The following is a 20,721-nucleotide window of genomic DNA, read 5'->3' as shown; positions in this document are numbered from 1 at the left end:
CAAATCGCGGACCTCTTAGATTTCGTATTAAGATCTACGTACTTCCAGTACAACGGATCGATTAACGAACAACGGGACGGCGCAGCCATGGGAAGCCCTGTATCCGCGGTTATTGCTAATCTCTACATGGAGATATTTGAAGAACAAGCAGTAGAGTCCGCACCTTGCAAGCCTAAGATTGACACGTCAGTTTATAGAGAACCTAATGGCCGCCTTACCACCAGTGTCTACAGGAAACCAACACATACTGATCAGTACCTCGCGTATGATTCACACCACCCTCAGTCAGTAAAGCGCGGTATTGTGAAGTGTCTGTACGACTGGGCTAAACGTCTCGTGACCAAACCATCAGTAATCGCTGGAGAGAAGAAACATCTGTCCTCTGTACTTGTTTCTAACGGATATCCCTCCTCTTTTGTACCGAAGATCACCAAGGCACGAACAACCCCAAGAAGAGAGCCCGTCGCAGAATTTAAATCCACCGCCGTTTTACCTTATGTCCAAGGAATTTCGGAGTCTCTCCGCCGCTGCCTAGAACAACAAGGCATTCGCACCGTCTTTAAGTCCGACACGACACTTCGGTCACACTTAGTGCGACCAAAGGACACCGTCAACCCGGCTAAACAAGATGGTGTTATCTACAGGATTCCCTGTGAGTGCGGCAAAGTCTACATAGGGGAAACAGGGAGATCTATGCAGGAGAGGATCAAAAAACACGACAGGAATATACGACCCGTCCGTACCCAGACCTCCGCCGTTTCTGAACACACCCACGAGACCGGCCACTATCCCATCTGGGATGAGGTCAAGTTTATTGATCGAGATCCTCACTGGTACACACGTAGGGTCAAGGAAGCTATTCACATAAGACTTCACCCTATTAACATCAACAGGGATAGTGGAATTGAAATTCCTGAAGCATGGATGCCCACGATCAAAAAACACAACAACACGAGAACGGTACAACAGCGGACCACTGAGGGAACAGCTACTCGCCGGAACAATAGATAGATAGATAGATAGATCGATCGATCGATGGATCGATAGATCGATGGATCGATAGATCGATGGATCGATAGATCGATGGATCGATAGATCGATGGATCGATAGATCGATGGATCGATAGATCGATGGATAGATACATCGATCGATCGATCGATCTACAGATAGATAGATATCAATGGAACACAGGAGGATCGAAATGCACCAATCACAGCCGACCTTTGTGATGTAAATGATACCGTGCAATCAGTCGACCTTATCGCCTGAAGAAGACTAGCAGTAAGCAGTCGAAACGTCGCGATCTACATTTCAAGTGACTACATCGTGAGACAAACGATAATACACTTTATTATCTATTGCATTTATATCTTCTGTGCTCTAGTTATCACTGATCCAATTTAATATGGCCAGCGAAACTGGGGCAACCTACCTTTTACTCCAAGGCAAAATAAATGCACCTTATTGTTTACATTTTCACGTTGATTAAACTTTTTTAGCCGCCAGAAATCGTTTCTAAAACTGAATCTAGAAAATTCCCACCAAAACTTTCGCTCCTCTTTACCTCTCTTGATTGGCCGTTTCCACATAAAAATAGACGGATTACCCGTCTGAAATGAACACCGTTCCGTTTTCACGCTAAGACGGATTATCCGTGCTGGACGGATAACCCGTCTTAGATAGATTATCCGTCTCTAGTGTGAAAACGGCCCATACCAAGACGGAAAATGTAGCAGACGGATAATCCGTCTCTAGTGTGGAAACGGCCATTGAAATGCTTTGAACGAGAAAGTTAGGACAAGCAGCTTGAAATGTCCGTTTTATTGTGATGATTTAACAGGTCTGCAATGTACTGGACCGAAGAGCATGACAAATTGATGTGCCGTGAGATTCTTGCTGTAGATCCATACGAAGTTGCCGTCGCAGTGTTGCTTAGCATGCTCAGGCGAGTGGAACGCGACGCCGGTCTCGCCACAGCCTTTACGCGGATGTGCCGTCGCCGTCGCCATCTCCCGTCTTGGTGCTTAAGGTCTCTAATATCAACAAGTGCGAACGCCAGTGGATGGGAAAAAACAACAACTATGGCTCTTTAATGCTCAGCCGCAAGAAAAATCGTTCACAACTTTCTTTTATGGATCCTTTCGAAATTGTCATTTGTCAAAACTGGCATTTTGAACCAATTTTTGATAAACATTGTGTGAGGGATTTAGCGCGACTTTGATTTTGGTGGCTCTGAACACCCCTCGACACAATGTTCAAAATTTGACGGAAATGTCTTGTTTTGTCTATTTGGCAAAAATAGACCCAAAACTTGCTCGTTTAGGTTACGTTTCACCTCTTTTTGAAATCATCTTTATGTCATACGCGTACATCAAGTTTTTCATTGGTTAAAGTTGTGAACAAATTTGTTACGTGTCATATACATCAGTTACGGAGTTTCCTACAATGAAAGCGGTATTCACACTACTATTAAGAGAGCGGTTTTCATTTGGGTGTCAAAAAGTAATTGATTTTGCATTACTATGTCACCTTATTGACTTAAAAATTCGCGCCACTTTTTTATCCAATCAGAAGTAAAATCAAAACCAATCATGACTCGGTCGCACACGTCTTCCCGCGCTTTGCGTCAGCTACATACAATTACTTCGAGTTTTGACTGGTTCACTGTTTTGTCCGTGTCCCATTTTTATTGGATGGAAAGAGTACTTTGATTTTGGTTTTCGACACCATACACTGATCCTTCGATAACCAATGGCAAAAGACATGTCTACGAATATCAAAAACGTTTTATTAAATACAATTTTTAGGTATTTGGATTCATAATTCACATAAGAAATAACGACAAGTAAATTGGGTATATTGTACAATTTAACATGTGTTATAGATATGACGCTTGATTAGCCCTAACGGGATGATATTCCAAGGCTTATTTTTGGCCCCGTTCGCATACGAGATGGCTTTTACTCCGAGAGAACCGCGTGGGAACAAAATTGGCCCTCACTCCATCAGGCACGTCACGAAATCAGAGACCATTAGGAAGGAATTATTGTGTTACGAGCTGGAAGAATGTACGCAAATCCAAAAGTTGTCACGTCATGTTAACTGACAGCGCAAGGGATGGGCGTTTTTTTCGGGGTTGGAGAGGGTTACGGGGGAAAGGGTGGGCAAATTCCAAACAAAATACAGTCGAACCTCTAGAAAGCGGTTACGGGAGATGGTTGCTCACGAGAGCTTAGACCATATTGGGCAAAATTGTGTTTCATTAGCGTAAGTAACTGTACTTACCCCATGCTTTAAGTGCTTTGTTCATGTGAAAAGTCAATTTCGAAAAAATGCGGTACTTTCCATTGAGAAATTTCCGTCTCTTGTACAACCCAGGAAGGTGAGAATGTTACAACAGGAAGGTGAGAATGTTACTCGTTATCAAATTGTCGCTCTATGATTTGTCAAGTGGTCGCTTACGGGAGGTTAAAAACGAAAGAAAATTCCAAACCTTTAGCTCTATAAGTAGTCGCGGTCGCTTACGAGAGGTGATCTCTTACAAGAGGTTCCAAATATAGTGATTTGGCTTGGAAATTTGGTATTTTGGAACACTGGTCGCTGAGGGATCCTGAGGAGAGGTGGTCGCTTACGAGAGGTGGTCGCCAATGGAGGTTCAACTGTAATTCCTGCAATGGTTTTTCAGGAGGAAAAAGTGTTTAACGAAACGAGCCAAAGAAATCTCCCACTGAATGATAAAGGAAATTGAGAAGGAAGTCGCTGCGAAAAATGGCCTACACGCTTATCCCCTTCTCCAAAAACATGTCAGTCTGTTCTTACGGTTAACAACCCCCCCCCCCCCCCCCCCCCCCTCAACCTGAATTCAAATACAGTGAAATCACCCATGTATGACTCAACTCCATTACCAGGGGCCCGTTTCTCGAAAGCCCCGGAAACTTTTCGGGCCAGTAACTGAAAGCCATTTTCAGTTAATCGGTATTTAAAGACAAAGAGGTGTATACGCCTGAAACTTATTCTATGAAGGGAACCTCTGTTCATATTAAAACTACGTGAATAAAACAGCTCTGTAATCATAAGCTTCGAGATTTTGCTGTGGCTTTCCGGGTGCAAAAACGTTTCGTGACCTTCGTGAAACGGGCCCCTGCACCGTACTACTTAGTGTCAACCCAAGATGAAGCATATGAACATAACTTTAAACGTCTTGTTGAATTCTCTTAATTGGTACATATATTTTCTTGCAGATTTCGTGACAGTAACGTAGTAACGGCATTCCTCTGTTGGGTTTGTGGACAGCGTGACTGCTTCTTCTAACAGCGTCCACACGAAAGAATCATTCAAATAACAGTAAATCTGCAGCGCTGAACGGTGTTTGTTAAAATTATGTATACTAGGAGAACCACAAAAGACCATGAAAATCGCATGTTATCTAATCTGGAGGTTGTGTGGTATTGCTGTCTTGTGATTGCCACGTTCTACATAAGCCTCTATCGTAAGTGAATAATGTGTCGTGTGTGTGTGATTTGGTCCGAAACAATCACGGTCCTATCCCTTAACTATCGCCAAGACCCAAAACCTTGAGTTGTGGTTCTAGTCCTTGGTAATCTTGTCACAGTAAATCAAATGCTTCAAATCCAAGACGCAGAATTCATCAATGAACTCGCTTGTTTTCCCTGAAAATAACTGTCCATAAATTCGGCGCATTTAACGGTAATACATTTAAAGGCCAGCTCCACAGCACATTGGGGCACTGATTGGTGGTGGCACACGTACAACTCCCGAGGATGCTCCCCTGGAAGAAGGCGCCTGAAAAAGCAAAGAGGAGCTTTTAAAATACTAAGTACATTTTACTATGATAAGACACTAGAAGCTGCCTAAAATTGTACCCAGGAAGCAATAAAAAGAGATTTTTAGGCGATAGGAATCAGTCCTCTTTTGTAGAATGTTTCAAAAAAGCAAATCGACGGAACACCTTCGTAACAGCGGTCTCTCCTGCAGAATTCGAATCGCACAAGGACCCAATCACAATGTCCATTTTCTTCATGGATCACACAGACTCACGTCAAACTCTACCGTGATCAGAATGCAGTTTCTCTTCAAAATATCAATACTAATTCAGACAAGTAAGTTATGAGATTTAACAAACTGATCACTAAACAGAAATTTGAAGAGTGACAATATCCTGAGTTGTAATTTGGTGTTTCTCAATTTATGCCACTTTTTGTCAACGTACCCTATGACTACCAGCACATGGAGCGTCCTTTACTTCAAACGGCTCCGTCCTTTCAACCTCATAGGTGAACTGGAAATGTGGATCAATGGAGTTTAGATGGGCATGGAGCTCCTCGCACACTGTTTTTCCTGATGCAGGCACGGCTGTTGCCAACATATCTGCACCACCACTTGACGGGAGGGGTTGTCACAAGTGCCTTTACTGCGAAGTGATTTATAACTAAATTCGCCAAAATGGCGCTTCATACAGTGGAGGACAATTGCCCATCTGAAGATCTGTCAGTCGTGGGAGCCTTGGTAGGTAAAGTTAACGTTACTGACAACAAGTAACAACAAGTTCTCTGATATAAATTGTCTAAAAGACGTATTGGTTCTATCCTGTAGCTATGAATCTTGTTTCAATCGTTGCCTAGATCCTGTACGGCTTTCTCCCAGGCCTTCACGGAAAATCGATTTTGGAGACGTCTCCGAGAAGCACACTTTTTGCCTCCGACCACGTGACCGGAAAACGATCAACTGAGGCGAAATATAGAGGCCTTGGAATTAGGCAATTTCAATCGCTCTTTTGTAATTTCCAGGGTCAAAGTCCATATTCTCGTTGAAGCCTTACCAACATTCTAATTTTTTTTTATCAGTGTCAACCACAGCTGTTACTATACCTAGCTTATAGCCTTGCGTTATAGATAATTCTAACACAGGAAAATAAAAAGGCGTGAAGGATTTGCTTCGCTCTTGTTTACATTGTTTGTCATGTTGCTTTTTTTAAGCCCTCGGGTGATTTAGGCTTTCGAACAGGGTAGTAGGAAGTAATGGGGTTGAAGCCTACCACTGAAAAGGTGACCGTGAGACACTTTCATTGTTTGTATCCAAAATGAGCGTTATGTGACCAGATTCTGTTGCTAAGTGGTCAGCGTTTACAGAGCGACTACTGTAACCATGGCCGCCTCACAAAATTTTCTACAAATTTAAAGAACAAAAATCGTGGAGGTCAACAATAGTTTTCCAACAAATGTTATGAGAAAATTCGCCGTTGCACGGGCATTTCTTTATTATTTGGAAAATTATAGAAAAAACCCAACAGTAGGCTCTCGTCAGTTATCAACTAGAAATCTTAAGTTATTGTTCTACTTTGTACATTGCCGATTCTTTGTACACCTGAACATATGCAAAGCCGTTTCACTAACTTTCAGTTAGAAAACAAATAGTTCATTATCAGGTCATTTGAGTTTCTTTTCATTATTAAAATCTACCTTCCGTTTCCTCGGAAGCTAGTCAGCTGAACTATATTTCAGTAATGAAGTTTTATTAGTTTCCTCGGAAGTTAGCCAGCTGAACTATTTTTCAGTAATGGAGTTTTAATACTTTCTATTCATGGGATGTTCCCTTCCTATCGGTAACACCAATTCAGAATTTCAAATTAAGTATCTCACTTTTAATTTCCTAAGTTTGTTCTATCTTAATCTCAACCTGTGAATTTTAATCGTAGCTCTCTATTTTTAATTTTGGAAACTTCGTGGTGTTGATTAGAGTTCGCTATCTTAATTAAAGCACTTTCCGCTCGTATTGCATTATCATATTGTAAACACTTGACGTGTATGTAAAGGATGATATATAAACAAGTACGTTTGTAAAGGTTTTTCGATTACATGGATTACGATCAGGATTACGCTTATAACGTCGATTACGAAGATCATTGTTGTCGGGTGCAGAATTAACTACTGTTGGACCAAGTTATGTCTCTTCCTTGACGTCCGTAGTGAAGACCATTGAAGCAGATCCTCGTGTACCAGGAAATCGTGACGAATTTCCGTTCCCGCAGGCAAGCAGTGCTCTCAGAGTTAGATTCCCCCAGTTTCCAGTTCAAGTGTCCGTTCAGTGCGAAATTTACAGTGTTTGCAGGAAAAACCTATCGTCACACAAATTATCCATGTAATCAAGCTTTACATTACAAAGGCAACAGATTTGTGGTCACGTGGATTAGTGGCTATTTTAAAACTTTTAAAATGCCAGTGGTCAATTTGCAAAGAATTTGCTTTAGTGGAATTGGTCGTGGTAGTCCCGCTGTAAATTTTCTGGACAACAATAAAATTTACTCGGTAACAGAGGCACTATAACAAAATATAAAAATAAAACTTCTTAACCCGGCACTCGAGAAGAAAATAATTATTATGGTCAAATTCCTGAGCTATCAATTTTGCCTCCCACACTCCGATTCAGGAGGATACCGCGTCTCCCAAAGTAAAAGCTATTACGGAGGTCAAGGAATTACAGGGCGTTTGTTTAAAATATGACCTTCCCAGGCCTATTTCCTGCTGTAGCCAACCAAAGATTCGAAAGTTCGGAGCGTAGAACAACGTGGTGTGGAACCTGACAATTTTTTTGATCATTATTCGAGACTACGCTTGTATGATACTTGTCGTTTTACCTACCAGTGACAGAGGTGAACAAAATATGATTTTCTCTTTAATCCTAGCTGATACTTTCCAAACACAGTTGATCTTAAAGGAGTTAGGTCACAGAAACACATCTTGAAAAAATTGCCCAATTTTCTCAATTTTGTCATTCGAGTCCAAAGATTCCACACGTTCAGATTACTCTACCTTTGAAAGCGATCATTTTGAGGTCTTCTTTATTAAAAATAAATAGAAAATGACGTAAGAGAAATCTTGATTTTGCTCCTTTGAAATATCTTGAATATTGAAGCAAGTGTTGCAGTTATGTTCAATTCAATAAACAAGATCCTTAGAAGGAATAAATCATAGTTCACTGCAAGTAAAGAATACGTCTTCACATAGTCAAGCAGTGTAATAATGTTGTTCATTGAAAAAGACCCAATGAAAAAAGAGCCAGGCCTGCGTGTTTGTGCGCTGGTAAAATGATATACCCAACACCTTTTCGCTTTCCTCGAGTGTTCAAGTCAGCGGTACATGTAGTAAGCTTTTAGGTGCGTTCTGCAGGATACTTTATTCTCACAATCCAATAATCAATCGAAGCGCAGCAAGAGAAATAAATGCGACATCAAAGTTGACAGAAGATACAATCACTTGAAGACGTTAGGCATTCTTTCATAGCAAAGTTTCCAGAAGAATTTCTGCGTGCAGGGCGCTGTATAACTACATCATCGACGCAAACAATATTTATCAAAAAGCTTCTAGACATTCGAATCCCCATCCATGACTATTCGGTAGGCTCACCAGTCTTGTACACGTGGAAATTCATGAGTGAATATACGAAGGGTTTTGCCATCTTTAAAGGCAGCCCAGCAGTACAGTTTCTTGGTGAGGGACACTTTCATTCCCATCATTCCACACTCCATGATTAAATGATAGATTTGTGGTTCACAGCTAACACAAAAATTTACCTGGCGGCTGCGATCATATAGAATCATGGTGGCTTTATTTGGGTCCCGGTCATCACTCTCGAATCCTCTCATGTCTAAATTTGCGCTCAACCGGCCTGAATCTTCTATTGTTTGAATTTTCACAATAAAACGGCTTCCGTCTCTTGGGGGAGGGGGCGCGTAGTCTGGACCAGTAGGTTTGAGACGTGGACTTCCTACTGAGGTCATTACATACTCGTAATCTGGAATAGACACTTCTACGGCGTTTTTCTCACCAACAGCTTTACAGAGGTACTTGTGCGTCCTCCAGTGTTTTCTCTGGCATTCCTTTTCACAATATCTTGCTGTCATACAACGTTTACAAGACATTAATTCGATATCACGTCGTAGACAAAAGGCGCAGTATGTTAAGTCGGTTACTTTAAACGTTTTGTGTCCAGAATCATTTCCAACACAATGATTCGCCTTAAACACTGCTGACACACTGTTGGGTAATGTCACATCAGTATCCATGGTTTTATCTGCCTTCGTGAAAAAGGAGCTATACTCCAGTGGGAACGAATGCTGTTCTTCAGCACGAAGTCCTTCATGTAAACCCGGTCCGCAGTTATCGTGGATAAAGTTGTTTTCTACCACGCAGGGTGGCTTTCCTGGACTCCGTCTGCTGACCATTACACCACCCATCTTGTTGTTATCAAATCTCATTGTGCCTATATAGACCACCAGAATCGGTGTGCACACAGACACCCCACCAGTAGTTCTCAAATACCGTGTTTTCCTCAACAACTACGTCATTAATATTCAGTGCCGCGCGGATACCGAACGTTCCATTGTGAAAAATCTTGTTTTTCCGAATTATGACCACAGGAGAAGTAGATCCAGGATACTCAGGAACCGCACCTACGACAACACCCTCGTATTTATTGTCGTAAATCTCTGATTCTGTAATCACCACTCTGTTTGCTGGAACACCCTGCACTGGGCCTTCATCAATCCAAACGCCCCTTGTATTTCCATAGATATGGGATTCATGAACCAATAAACTTCCTCTATTGTGCACTCTGATTCCAAAGGCGTATGGGTTTATCATACCATTATCATTACCACTGATGTGAGATTTTACCAGCACGGCTGATGCATCAGATCCTCCCACTGCTATCCCACTACCTTCACTGTCCTTGACTGTCCATTCAAGGAATGTTGCTACTCCTTCAATCGATATCACTGGGCTAGTTGATGCTGCGTTTTGAAAACTGCATTTTTCGAACTCAACACTTCCATCTCGTTGAACACACATTGTCTCCTTTGTTGAAATAGTGATTCTTTGAAAGAAGCACTGTTTACGAAGGAAAACATCTCCACATGTTAATGTCACGCACGATTTATCGTCAAAAGCAGCCATTGTGGTGTCTGTAATATCATTACAACCTCCGTATTTGTAAAAGGTTGTACCTGTTTCTACGTCCTTACAACATTCGCCTTCTGGTATTTCATACTGACCATTTCTAATCAGCAGAACTTTCTTCCTTGTACTCTGGCTCTTGTTTCGCATTAAAGCACGTTGTAGTGCCTTTGAAGAGTCAACAACTTCCCACTTTCCATCCAGATCTTGGAATGCATTTCTGAAAGGCTCATAACAACGACAACATTTTGCATCATAATAGTATGCAATGGCTGCAGAACACAACGCAGGACGTTTCCGTCCAACCCCATTAAGAGCCAAAGCTTTCCTTGAGTATCCTTTCCAACATTCTGGCTTAATGTTTATATACTCCTCAGCATCTTGAAGACATTCTTCAAACTTTTGTAATTTAAGATAGGCAGTTGCTCTGTTGTTCAGTAGGCGTGGGTCCAGGTTTTTTGTTCCAGCGTTAGCTTCAATTGCTTTAGTATAGGTCTCAACTGCCTCATTGAAACGACCATCTTTGAAAAACGTGTTTCCTTGTAAACGAATCGCATCCATGTCACCACTTTCAAAATTTCCACTCTTTCCAAACTCCTCATTCTTAGTTGAAGGCCGAGATGAGTACAAAATAGTTTTCTGCAGCATTTGAGAAAGAGGCAGAGTATGGGGAAATATTTTCCGTAAATCCTCGAGGGGAAGAGTCACACAATCACTTGTGGTCGAATTCAAAATTTGAATTGCAAATCGTTCGGCTTTTTTCGCTTCTTCTTGGTGGCCATGTACGCTTAATTGCAAGGCATTCTCATACATAACGCGAGTTGTCTCATGAGTTAAAACGATTGCTTTGACCTCTTTTCTGATGTGCTGCTGATCCAGAAGTGACATCACGTGCTGCTGCAGCTCAGACGCATGACTGGTTAATTTGGACCACAAGTAGAACATCGAAGGCTCAGCCACTGACGAGGAAACCTGTTCTTGTAAACTACCTGCAACATCCGTGAGGATTCGGTCAGGTGATGGGCATTCCTGGAAGGAGTCGTGGAGAAGTCGTATCGCTATATGCAATGACGAGGCCGTTTCTTCAATGGTCATTCTGTTGCGAATGACCTCTTGAACCAAACGGTGCAAGCTGAGTGATGTAGAGGTATTCCTCTGAAATAGTGAAAACTTGGCTAAAACTTCCACGATGTGGTGTTTCAGGAGGGGAAGGTTAGAACTTTGGTCTGATTGACCTTCTTCCACAGAAAGAAGCTGATGGTTGATTAGTTCTTCCTGGATCTCCTCGGGGGCCAGAAACGCAGCCGCGTGCACGAAACGGGATGCCAGTTCTCCATGTGCGGAATTCTTGACGTATTCAAAGTTTAAAAGCCAAGTCGTATGAACTGCTAGGCGACTCTGAGACTCGTACTCCCACGATGGCTTTGCCGGATACTCACTCAGAAGTGTCAGTCGTTGGCTTTTGTATTCTTCCAGATACTTCTCGATGGGGCACTGAAGCGCTTTAATATGTGCACAAGCTTGTTCTAAAGCAAGAGGCAGGCATCCGAGCTCATGCACCAGCTTAGTTAGCATTTCGTCTTCGTGTCCTGTATCTTCATCGACACTAATTCGAGTAATAAAAAACTTCTTTGCTTCATCTATTGAGAAGGAGCGAACATCAATGCAGCAAGAAGGATCAAGATCTAGGTATTGACCTATCTCTCTTTGTTCACGTCTTGTTGTAAGCAGAAGATGGCCGTTTGCCTGCCTCTTCCACCGTCCAGACAAAACTTTCTGCATTTGGTCAGAGAAGTTGAGCTGGTCTACATCGTCAAGAACCAGTAACCAGGGTCTCTTCTGCTTCGAGATCCACGTTAAAACTTTGGTCAAGGTCAAATCGAAGGAATTTGACAGGATTTCAAGGCGCAAAGCTAGGTCATTCACGGTGTTTTCGAACTTTCTGTCATCCTCCATGGAGAACCAAAATACACGTCCCTTGTACTCGGATTTGCGTTTCCATGCAAAAGAAGTTGCTAAAGTGGTCTTGCCACATCCTCCAAGGCCGCAAATGGCAGCGATCTTTAATTCCTTGTCGCTTTTGAATGTTAGGCAGTTTTCGAGAGTTTCCATTTCATGTTCCCTTCCTGTAAACCATTTGTTTCGTTCTGGAACATCAAACACTATCTGTTTGGGATATTCTGATGCTGGTAGTTTGCAGATCGTGGTCGTCAGTTTCTCCAAATCTTTCTCCATAGCTGAACTTTTGACTTCCAAAGATTTACAGAAAATTTCTATTTGTTCTTGTTTCATTTGCAATTGTAATTCCGTTTTCTTTAGCACTTGCTTCTGTTCCTTGTCCTTTGCATTAACTTCTTCTTTTAAGATGTCTTGACTGTGCTGGAGTTCTTCACACCTTTGTTCAAGACGAGACTGCTTTTCTTGAACTACGGCTAGGACTTCGTCAAACTCAGACTTGAATAACTCAATAGTAACACGTACCTGAGCAGCGTTTTCTTCCTTGAAGTCTTCCAGTGAGTCAGACAGACCTTGAACTTCCTTGCGTATTATCCGAAGAAGAGTATCATCGAGTGGTTTACCGAGGCATATCTCTAATCCTGTGTAAATAATTAAAGTAGCCAAGTACAGACACTTGTGTAAATTACTTTTCAGTCACTTCTACAATGGCTAGAATTGCATTTTGCAGTGTGGTATTACAAACCAGACTGCTCGTGTATTTCTTATGACTCTTCGGATGCCTTTAGAGCTCTTTAGAGCTCTACTCATCTTTTCAGTACAGGTCTCTGATCGAATGGTTGCAGCGATTTGATTACTGGTTTCAGTATCAAGCTAAATGAATATGACAACGATCCAGACACCATTTTAAACGGTGACTCTAATATCTACTAATTTTACACGTTAAACTTACCTTGTTTCCTCCACAGTCCGAGTTCACCCAGGATTCTCGTTTCGTCGGCGGGCGGAAGGCGAACTTTGGTAACCAAGGCCTCCATGAGATCGAAGCAGTAATCATAGTGCGCTTCAGTCCAAGCTGCGAAGTCGCAATGTGCCCATTCATTACGTACTTTAGATCTCACATCTTCAGCAAACGGTTTTACAGTCGCGAATGGTGTTGCACCACAGAGAACAGCCAGAGCTGCTGAAGTGTCAAAGGAACTGTCAAATGCGTTGAAATGTGCCATGAAAGGTTTCATGAACAGCTTAGCCAGGGACACTTCATCCTTCACGCAGTAGTCATAGTGGCGTGGATTACGATGCAGGGTAGCGTTATTGTTGATGCTTTCATAGTTCAGCTTCAGTGTGCTTAGTGGAATTGTTTTCTGGTAAGCTGCAAACGTCTGCTTGTCTAATCCAAAGTTTCGCACCATATGCTGGTAGAATGGTGTCATTTCGTGTTGAATCTTATCTCTGAGGCATGGCGTGAGGACACTTTGCAGAGCAATACCCACCACTAACCATCGTCGCTGCTCCAGAGATGTTCCGGATATGGAAGTCATACCTGTAGCTTTTTATATCTTCACCAGTTTGAGTACGAGCTGACTTTGGCGAGTTCCTACAACCAAGCAAGAAACAACTGAAACGGTTGAACGACTTAAACTCAGGGTCTACAGGGTCTCGTTCTTCTCTTATATTTCGGACGAAAAGTGTGGCTTGAAATGTCAAGATTTAAGATAGCTCAGAACCTCTTCGGATCACTGTTTAATAATTTAGATGTGTATAGAACATCAAGATACGATCAAGATAAGTACCTTGACTTGAGGAGATATACTCCGTGTTTCTATCAAACTTTAGTATATACTTGCTTTCTATCACGAAATTCGTTCTCGTAATTGCTACGCTACTCGCTATATATCTAACAAATAGATTCCATGTTGCCGTGCGTCATTTAACAAAATGACAGCCGCTTCTTGGCATTTTCGAAGTGTCTGTGAAGAGGATTTAGATGAAGTTTTGAACGACTAGTAGATTTATACTAAAACAATTAGATTATTCGCTCTCGATTTCTATGCGTGATAGTTGACTCGGGCTGCGCCGTCATCAACTATCACACGATAGAAAACTCGAACTCATAATCTAATTGCTTGATCACAGATGACGTCAAAATGTGGTAAGAACAAAAAAATTGGCAAAGGAGGCGATAGCTGATGTTCTTACCACATTTTGACGTCTTTTGTGATCTATTACTGAACAGACGCATGGCAACATGGAATTTATTTGTTTTATATAGCAAAGAAACAAAATACTGCAGAAAAAGCTTTTTTATTTCAAAATCTTTCAACATAACTTGAAAGCCGGCCTTTGCCCACTTTGGCAAACACGAAAATAGCAATTTGACGTAATCTGTTGTCTATACAAAATGAAGCAATCTCCGTGGTTGCCATGCGTAGCAAAGAATTGTCATTGGTGCAGCAAAATCACGCCACTGTCAAACTTGACTCGAGCGTCGCTTCTCGTGGAATTAAAACTTAGAGCGAAAGCAGAATTGAACTGCTGGAAATGCTGAAAAAGTTAAGTCAATTTTTTCATCAGAGCAGCTCTATGAGCCGAAAAACTTGAACGTTACCTTGAATATTCCAGGAGTTGAAAAATACGCTCGGAAAACTTGCGGTTGCGGTCAACACTGGAGGCCATCCGATTCGAGTTTTGAATGAAAGGAGCGTTAGTGACACTGCTGTGCCCTGAAACGGACTGGAACATTAGCGTCGGAAAGCAAGGTTACGTTTTAACTGATTTTAAGAAGAGATGTTTTGATGTCTCATCCCTGACATCAGTCTGTGTCAACAATTATTTTGAGACTGAGAAACGATGAATTTTTTAAATAAATTAATCTCATAAACATTTTGTTTATTGGGTTTGCTAAAATTCGACATAGAGCAATGGTTTCTTACCTTAAGTAATTTCAAGACCAATTTGTGTTTGGTTTAGTCTCGCTCGACTGCCGACTGAGATTGCTCGCATATTTTTTCTGAGTCATTTTCTAAAAAAGAAAGGTTTTTTCTTCTTCCCGCTTCTCCTACCTGTTCAATGTCTCGACAAGACTTTTTTGTACTTTATCTTTCGCCCACTCACGAAAAATATTATCTTAATTCACAAAACTTTCCGCCATTTTAAAACACAGAGGGAAAATCTTTCTACTGATGGCGTCAGTCGTGCGTCTGTCCTCTAAAATATCATAAGCGAGAACCAATCAAAATGCGAGAATAATTTGGGATATTATATAATCTTTTGTAGATTGTGAGTAGCCTAGCAGTGTGCGGTTGTTAAGAATATGGTGGCCGATTCTGTGTGTGTCTGCATGTGAAGAAAGCGATAGAAATTTCGAGGTCATAATCAAATTGTTAAATACAACACGACTGGATGGAAGTTTAAATGGACACTATCACGGCGATTTTTCTCCATTTTTGGTCAGAGCAGTGCTAAAGTTATGGTCGAGTAGTCCCTCGCTCGTTTACAAAATGTTCCCAGAACAGCAAGATGAATATACTAAGTAAATTGCCGAAGAGGGAGTAATCTGTAAGTTCAGTTGAATCCCGATTTCTCAAACCCTCGAATTTTCGAACCTCCCGATAAGTCGAACCAAAAGTCGTTTCCCTCACCTCAGTCGAGAAACAATTTATGGTTGGCCATTCGTTTCAAAATTACGACAGGGTATACGCGGGTTTTTCTGCCGCGTATACTTGTTTACATACGTTACGTATGGGCTTAAAGCTCATATATACGACCATTTAGATCGCGTATATACGCATTTTTAAAGGGCCACATTTTTGCGTAAATTCAAGCGCGGGGATATGCGAAATAAATGCCCAAATATACGCGTCCTACAAGGTCCCATATATACGCGTGCTAAAATGCGCGTATATGCGGGTCTCGTAAATTACGTTGTATATGCCAGTACGAAATGTTCCTTTTTAAGAGAATGGCTGTTCGTGTATGATGGCAATGAAAATTACTTTAACTAGAAATCGTCAATATGGCGGCAGTGGTAAAATGCCTTGTCTTGGTCTATCTGCTATTTAATGTTTGTTACTGCAGCTCTCCAGTGAATGAACTTCTAGAAACAGTTATACGTCTTTTGAATGACTGTTTAAGATTTTATCCTAACGCTAACAAAACGACGAAGCCGTGATAACGAGCGCCAAATGCGGCGTAGCCACGAGGAGCCTGGGGGGCTCCTGCTGGTTTTCGCGGTTTTGTCGCTTTGTGCGCTCGCGCTCAAATTGCTTAAAAAATTGCTAAACCGCCAAGCTACGCAGGCTAATCCTTTAGTTGACTCATTGGAGAGAGGTACCAAGGCAAATGCTGAGAAGATATGGCCTCTAGAATCGCTGGTGAGACAAATGCAATATTTACTACTTAGATGGGAAATGTTTGCATTAAGAGCAGTTTCATGTACCTCAGTGTATTTCCATTAGGGCTTTGCCAACTGTATCAGCCTCTAATGGAAGAGCGGGTCGTCCAGCCTATGATATATCAACACCTCAAGGGGAGTTTTAGGAAACAGAATGTGACTTTAGTGTAAGTCCTATTGGGTCTTCACCAGATAATTCATCTGGTTGAGTGCTATCATCAAATGTGTCCCTGACAGCTAGTATTTCCAATATTACATATATCTTGTAAAATCACTGCGTTCACCCATATTGGTTGTGTGTACAGCATGGTTATTCCATGCCTCAACTAGGAGGTTTAACTGGTTGTTAATTCTGGAAAGAAATATGTAATACAAACAGAACAGATCGATTATGCTGGTCGATTCCAGGATGCCATTTTCTTCCATCTGGTACAACAGAGTGTAGTAGAACTGACCAACTTCAATAAAGACTTCTCTCCACAGACGTTCAATTCACTGGTTGTGTACAGACAACCCAGCAATTTTGCTTCCCCTATTAAATCCCCTGTGCCATAGCATAGCTCTTCCTACCTCTAAATTTTCATCCCCTTCGTCTGAACACACTCTAGAGGGCAATCTATAACTTTGTACAGCAGCTAAGAACAGAGCGAGCCCAGTAGCAGCAGAATTTTTTGTTGTACAACTTAAAGTCTAAAGCCCTGTCAAAACTACCATGTATTACAAACCTCCAACTGATAAGGCAGTGTAGTCCATCAATGTGCCAGAGAGAATTAGGTCCCCTGATGCCTTGTGATGGTATTGAACCACCTCAAATCAGACCCTGCTGGGTCAGTTTGAAAAAAACTTTCCCTTACACGCTGACGCTGAACATAGATGTTTCTACTTAGCAAATGACCCAGCATGATACTGATACCAGAATTGGAAAACCCATGTCAGTCTCAATTCTCGAATCATCAGAGCCGGGTTGCTCGAAAGCCAGTTAATGCTAACCCAGTATTACAAGTTAACCCAAATATGAATTTTTCTCTATAAAACTGTTCTCCACTGCTTATGCTTTGTGTAGTTTGAGATCACTCAAGTTCAAAACTGAACTGCAAACATTTCCCATCTATGTAGTAAGTATTGAATTTGTCTCACCAACAATTCGAGAGGCAGAATTCTCTCAGCATTCGCTTGGTCACCTCTGTCCTAAACGGTGAACAGAATCCACAGCAACTTCACGACGAATGATCAAGTTCTCTGCCATGTTACGACTACCGTGGGGATAAAATCTTGAACAGTCATTCAAAACACGCATAACTGTTTCTAGAAGTTCAGTCACTGGAGAGCTGCAGTAACAAACATTAAATAGCAGATAGACCAAGACAAGCCATTTCGCCACTGCCGCCATATTGACGATTTCTAATTAAAGTAATTTTCATTGCTATCATACACGAACAGCCATTCTCTTAAAAAGGAACATTTCGTGCTGGCATATACAACGTAATTTACGAGACCCGCATATACGCGCATTTTAGCACGCGTATACGTATATATGGGTCCTTGTAGGACGCGTATATTTGGGCAGTTATTTCGCATATCCCCGCGCTTAAGTTTACGCGAGTATATGGCCATTTAAAAATGCGTATATACGCGATCTAAATGGTCGTATATATGGGCTTAAAGCCCATACGTAAACAAGTATACGCGGCAGAAAAACCCGCGTATACCCTGTTGTAATTTTGAAACGAATGGCCAACCATAACAATTTTCGTTTTTCTTTAGCTTTGGATTTTAGGACTTGACGTAGTCACGAAATGGTGTCTACATATATCACGCAATACAGAATATTTAATATTTATGTCGATCCTAGCATTCCAGAGTAGAATTCCTAAGCTGTTGTGGTTCTAATAGTTATTTACCCTTGTTTACTGTCGTATATGTACAAATAAGTTTCTTAATTTGCTTTGAGTAAGCAGGCATAAGCGAATTATTTACACAACCCGACTTGCTGCTGACTGATATTCACGCAGAAAGCTGAGGCTGTATGAGAAACGATCACGTAATTAATCGCATACAAATTCTTCGTGAGAAATTAAACAAAATCTCTTCGAAACTGAAAGGCAAACAGACATTGACTTGATTAATTAACAGGAAGTGAAACAGAGAAGATGCCAAAAGAATAGGCATGCGACTCGGAGTCTACAAAGGAAAAACAGACAACAGGGCCGGGAACAGAGCAAGAAACAGAATGTAAATTGTTCCAGTCGCAATGACAACTCTCTCAACTGAAGCATGGCTAGCCAAAGAATGGAAGCGTTCCAAAGATGAATCGATGTGTACGAGCAATAAATATTGCAAGTTAATCATGTAAACAAGAAGATCTGTTAGATCTTATAACCGCGCTTTTAAAATTTAACTGTTTTCTTAGCACTACAGTCGCAACGCAGTGCATATTCCAAAGCAATCTTTGATGATTCATTGATTACTGTAGACATCACAGCACTTAATCAACACAAACTCTATTATCGCACCATCAGTCGTAGCCGTTGTGACATCTCCGATGACGTAATAGTCTTAATCTGGAACTTTCTTCGGGATATGTATGGTCATGAAGATACGAACACTATTACAAACCGCTTTCTTTCTTTAAAGTCACGATTAAATTTAATTGTTTTTTTCCCTTGAGTTAAGGGTTAGCAAAGAAGTCACACGAGTCACATAATTCAAGAATTGCGTTATCTACGGCTATCTTTACTACGGTGGTTATTTCCCTATCAATGACGTAATCTTTGCACGTTCTGACACGTTCTTTGCTTGGCTTGCAAATATTCAATTTTCCTTCCGATCTATGAACTCGTGGCGATGTAACAGTCAAAGGATTTACTTCATTTGCCTAAAACCACAAGAAATACTCGCAAAATTACAAATAAATTAATGACCGTCGCTTCTGCTGAAATAAACTTGCAAAGTAAACACGATCTTATTTGTCACGTAGTGAAAGTGAAAGCTGCAACGTCAGCGCATTCCATGGCTGACGTAATACCTTTTTTCAGCGTATTTATTATTCCCTTTAAATCCAACGCTTTGATAAAGCGAAAAGAAAATATATTTTACCCACAAAAAAAGAAAACAATATCCGTAAAATTGTCCGTGTATTTATGTTTTAACAGCTTCTGGCGGCAAAACATCACACGTTGCGTGACTCAAAGTTTGGCCGAGCGGAGGTCTGCGTCTGGTCACCGACAAAAAAAAAAAATAATAAACCACGGGTAAACCTAGAACCGCGCTCGGCCCATGGCCGCGCGGTTAATAATAAACCACGGGTAAACCTAGAACCGCGCTCGGCCCATGGCCGCGCGGTTAAAAAAAAACCAGGGGTAAACCATGAACCGCGCTCGGCCCATGGCCGCGCGGTTAATAACAAACCACGGGTAAACCTAGAACCGCGCTCGGCCCATGGCCGCGCGGTTAACAATTCAACTTACCGTTATTTCCTTCTATACACGACCAGAATCTCAGCTTCCGGGTTGAAAAATTCTAGCTCGTATAAAACTCATATCTGATTCAAATTACTCCCAAACTACGAGCCACCTATCGTCCAACCGTTCCTCTTGCTTTTTCGTGTAGTTCTGTAGCTTTAGAGTTGAAGCAGGATCTTTCTGAACGAAAAATCTCTCTAGCGAACCTTGCACAACGCAGTCAAACCGAAACCATAGCCTGAGCATGTAACGAGATCCGGGACATTGGGATTTTTGACAATTCTCATGGCAACGTCGAGTCACGCCAACGTCACGTCACGCCAACAATGAGACAGTGTCACGCATGGAGATCCCGGGGCAGTTACTCAAATGGTGGGAAAAAAGAATCGACCAGAAAACGCTTATCTTGGCCGAATTTTTTCTAGAATGTACATAAATCTTTTCTTTTAAAACTTGTCGTAGAGTGAGCCAAAATATCTACAAGTGCGAACACCAGTGGATGGGAAAAAACAATAACTATGGCTCTTTAATGGTCAGCCGCAAGAAAAATCGTTCACAACTTTCTCTTATGGATCCTTTCGAAGCTGTCATTTGTCAATTTTGATAAACATTGTGTTTGAGAGATTTAGGGTGACTTTCATTTTGGTGGCTCTGAACACTCCTCGACACAATTGTTCAAAATTTGACGGACATGTCTTGTTTTGTCTATTTAGCAAAAATAGACCAAAAACTGGCTCGTTTAGGTTAAGTTTCACCTCTTTTTGAAATTATCTTGATGTCATACACGCACATCAAGTCTGTTCGTTGGTTAAAGTTGGGAACAAATTTGTTACGTGTCATATACGTCAGTTACGGCGCTTCCTACAATGAAAGCAGTATTCACACTACTGTTAAAAGAGCGGTTTTCATTTGGGTGTCGAAAAGTAATTAATTTTGCAT

At 41.4% G+C, this 20,721-nt stretch overlaps 1 long non-coding RNA gene and 1 pseudogene across 2 annotated transcripts; both read right to left on the bottom strand.

Annotated features, from left to right (window-relative positions):
• Positions 1-4,188: 4,188 nt before the first annotated feature.
• LOC149103638 (uncharacterized) lies at positions 4,189-6,117 on the bottom strand. Its single transcript, XR_016201796.1, has 2 exons — positions 5,232-6,117; positions 4,189-4,804 (listed from the first exon to the last, which is right to left on the bottom strand). It is a non-coding gene; the product is annotated as an uncharacterized LOC149103638 (long non-coding RNA).
• Positions 6,118-6,242: 125 nt separating this feature from the next.
• Positions 6,243-20,606, bottom strand: LOC110055579 (uncharacterized; annotated as a pseudogene). Its single transcript, XR_016201795.1, has 3 exons — positions 19,789-20,606; positions 12,881-13,525; positions 6,243-12,569 (listed from the first exon to the last, which is right to left on the bottom strand). The product of XR_016201795.1 is annotated as an uncharacterized LOC110055579 (transcript).
• Between the last annotated feature and the right edge of the window lie 115 nt (positions 20,607-20,721).

This window comes from Orbicella faveolata, unplaced genomic scaffold (genome assembly GCF_042242905.1).
Source record: "Orbicella faveolata isolate gen_17 unplaced genomic scaffold, um_ofav_v1 contig_35, whole genome shotgun sequence".
In the NCBI taxonomy this organism is placed as follows: domain Eukaryota; kingdom Metazoa; phylum Cnidaria; class Anthozoa; order Scleractinia; family Merulinidae; genus Orbicella; species Orbicella faveolata.
Note: the sequence above shows the minus strand (reverse complement) of the source record. Positions and strands in the feature narration are given on the sequence as shown.